Source organism: Bison bison, unplaced genomic scaffold (genome assembly GCF_000754665.1).
Source record: "Bison bison bison isolate TAMUID 2011002044 unplaced genomic scaffold, Bison_UMD1.0 scf7180017864167, whole genome shotgun sequence".
In the NCBI taxonomy this organism is placed as follows: Eukaryota; Metazoa; Chordata; class Mammalia; order Artiodactyla; family Bovidae; genus Bison; species Bison bison.
This window is the reverse complement of record NW_011494739.1, coordinates 3,527,842-3,531,479: the sequence shown is the minus strand read 5'-3', so window position 1 is coordinate 3,531,479 and position 3,638 is coordinate 3,527,842.

The window sequence follows — 3,638 nt, the reverse complement described above, 5'->3', positions numbered from 1 at the left end:
CAGGGGAAAGGCTGGTCAGCTGTGGAGTGGAGGGAAGACTATAAACAAAAATGGCCACGCCACAGATCCCTTTGCAGGCACAAAGGTGTCTCTGAGGGCAGCACAGGCATCCTTTTTGGCCAGAAGCCTTCATTCGCTCACTCACTAGTTCCTTGTGTGTCCTCTGGAGTTACAGGAGCAAAGCACAGCCTCTGCTTAGGGAAGCATGTGTCCTCCGGGGCCACAGGAAACCAATAGTGTCTGGCACCACAGCGTGGCCACCTGGGCTTCTTCCTCCAAACAAAATAACACAGGTTTTCCATTATGACTGTGTTGGTATCAAGATGAATATAAATCAGGCTGCATCATATTTTTATCTTCTCCTTAAAAAATATTAAAGTATTTTTTGTAGGCACCTAAGAGTATTGTGGGTAGCGAGCATAGTGTCTGATGTGCCTCCCATTCAGTGGTAATAATGAGCAGCGGCTTCCTGGTTGCTCAGTGGTAAAGAGTCCGCCTGCAATGCAGGAGATGCATGTTCGATCCCTGAGTCGGGAAGATCCCCTGGAGAAGGAAATGGCAAACCACTGCAGTATTCTTGCCTGGGAAATCCTATGGACAGAGGAGCCTGGCGGGCTACAGTCCCTTGGGTCACAAAGAGTCAGACAGGACTCAGCAACTAAAAACAACAATGATGAGCAAGGGAAGGGAGGGTGGTGTCGGCGGCCAGGCTCTCAGAAAGGGTGGTCAGGGAAAGGCGATGGGGTCACCAGGGGAAAGAGCATTTTTGCCTGAAGAATTAGCGTGTGCAAATGTCCTGAGGAAGGACTTGTTTGCCAGGCTAGAGGAACAGCCAGGAAGCCAGAGCAGAGTGAGTCAGGCAGCAATGAAGGCAGCAAGATAAAGGCTTTGAAAGCTGCAAACGGGCCTTGCGACAGGGTCATGGAACATGCTGAGAGCAAGAGAGGACCCGATAGGAAGACCAGGACAGGGGCTTGGATGAAGCAATACGGGAGGGCTTCCAGGAGAAAGTGGCATTTTAATCTTTCCTGCCCCAGGTGAGCCTCTTCTGCTCCTCATATGCAGAGGTGGAAGTGGGGTGAGCACTCAGACCTCTCTATCTTACTTTTGAGATGGAAGTAGCATCTGGTCAAGGTGACACACAGAGGCAGCTGAGAACAGGCTCTCTCACCACCCCTGGGAGAAGACCTTGGCTGCCTTCTTACCAATGTTTATTTGAGAAGGGGTGAATTCTCATTACACAGAGGGCGTGTGTTCTGGGCAGAGGGGCCTGGAGTCAGCACCAGCTCAAAGTCCAGCTCCCTTATTTAATCAGCTGCAGGGTCTTCCCCCTCGGGCAACCTCCCCTGCCCTCTCCCAGGACCCAGGCCTTCTCGGAGCCCCAGGTTGGAGGCCATCCATCTTTTCCAGGGATGTTCACAGTGACCTCTTCCAGACACGGTGTCCTCTGCCTGTGGATCGGGTCCTCCTGGCTCACGTCCCTCCAGGATTCTGGCACCGGCCTCTCTTGGGCTTAGATTTGAGGAAATAAAAATAGAAGGGGAAAAACACAGAGCTCTCCAAAGTCTCTGGAGTCATGACAGCTGTTTGGACAGAGGCGAAGTGCACCTGGGCCAGGCGGGCAGTGCCTTATTCCCTGGCGCTGGGTCCTTCCAACCCGCCCCATCTTGGCCACAGCTCTCTGGTGGCAGAGGAGGTAGCCGAGTGGAGCCAGGTCTCAAGCCCCCCACTCCATGGAATGCAGGCCCGGGGCTGGTCCTGCCTCAGGGCTGCGAGAATGGCAGCGTGGCCACAGTCATGTCCTAGCAGCGGTGGCCAGTGCTGTAAGACTGTATCAGCTGCCCCCAGGGAGGGCATATGGCCTGGGTGGCAGCCCGGGGCTCTGAGTGCTTCCATGTTGCTCAGGGTCCCCAGGCTTCCGTAGCTGGCCCCATGTCCAGTGGACAGAACGAGAACTTAGGAGTACTGCCCAGGGTCTGATTCACCCTCTGCCACTGTCATTGTTCAACAAAGACGTTTGGGACATCTGTGCATCTGTTGACAACTCTCTCCAGCCCTCCTCCTCCCCTCTTCCAGGGACCCTGTGGTTACGTTGGGGCTCACCCACACAACCTAGGAAATCTCCCCATCTCAACATCCTCTATCCTTTGCAAGGAGGGACATAATAAAAGATAAATATTTGGATTTGGTCTCTGGTTCCTGGCACACAGCTTGTAAGAGGCTTGGAATTTCCTGAGTGATGGGAAGAATAGGAAGTTTAGGTTTTTCATAACTGGCTCCTTTCAGCCCTACCTGAGTTTATGCAAATGAGCTAGTTAGACTGAGCAGAGGAAAGGACCCTGTGATTGGGGGGTTGGAACTCTCAGCCCCGGCCCTGACCTGGAGGAGGGGCTGGAGAGCTTTCAGGTGAGTGAGTGCATGGGGGTGCTGGAAAGGTGGCAACTCAGGAGGCCTGGGGGCCGCGTGCTCCTTCCCCGCCATCTCCTTGTCCTGAGCATCTCTTTCCCATAGCTGACCCTGAGCTGTATCCTTTATAATAAATTGGTAATAGTAAGTAAAGCACCTTGCTGAGTTCTGTAGCCCAGCGGTCCCGAAACTTTTTGGCGCTAGGGGCCAGCTTTGTGGAAGACAGGTTTTCCATGGACTGAGGTGTGTTATGGTTTCAGGATGATTCAACCACCTTACATTTATTGTGACTTTATTTCTAATCTAATGCTGCCACTGACCTGACAGGAGGTACCAGTCTGTGGGCCGGAGACTGGGGACCCCTGCAAAAGCTATTCCAGCAAATTATTGAACCCAAAGAGGGGCTGTGGGAACCCCTGATTTATAGAAGTGCAGGTGACAACCTGGGGTTTCCGATTGGTGCCTGAATCTTTAAACTCTGGGGTCTGTGCTCTCTCTGGGGAGATAGTGTTGGAATTGAATTGAATTGTTGATATCCAGAGATTTGGACAATAAAGAAGCCTGAGCGCTGAAGAATTGATGCTTTTGAATTGTGGTGCTGGAGAAGACTCGAGAGACAATTGGACAGCAAGAAGATCAAATCAGTCAGTCCTAAAGGAAATCAACCCTGAATATTCATTGGAAGGACTGATGCTGAAACTGAAGCTCCAATACTTTGGCCACCTGATGCGAAGAGCCAGCTCATTGGAAAAGACTGATGCTGGGAAAGATTGAGGGCAGGAGGAGAGGGAGATAATAGAGGATGAGATGGTTGGATGGCATCACTGGCTCAATGGACATGAGTTTGAGCAAACTCCGGGAGATGCTGAAGGACAGGGAAGCCTGGCATGCTGCAGTCCATGGGGTCACAAAAAGTTGGACATGACAGTGACTGAACAACAAGAGATTTGGAGAACTGGTTGATGTGGAGAGAAACCGCTCCAGCCCTCCATACATTTGGTGTCAGAAGTATTGTGAGGGAAAGTAGTTGATACAAACCAACATATGTCACACCTTCTATAAGGTGATACATTTGCGTCTTCCAGGGCTTAGGGCCTGGCCATCTTTGGGGGGGTATCATCAGCCTCCTGTAACCCCTGCTAACTGCCCCTCCCCTCACACACTCCACTCCAGTTGCCCCACACCACTTGCCAGTCTCCACATGCCAAGTGTGCACTCCCGCCTCGGGGTCT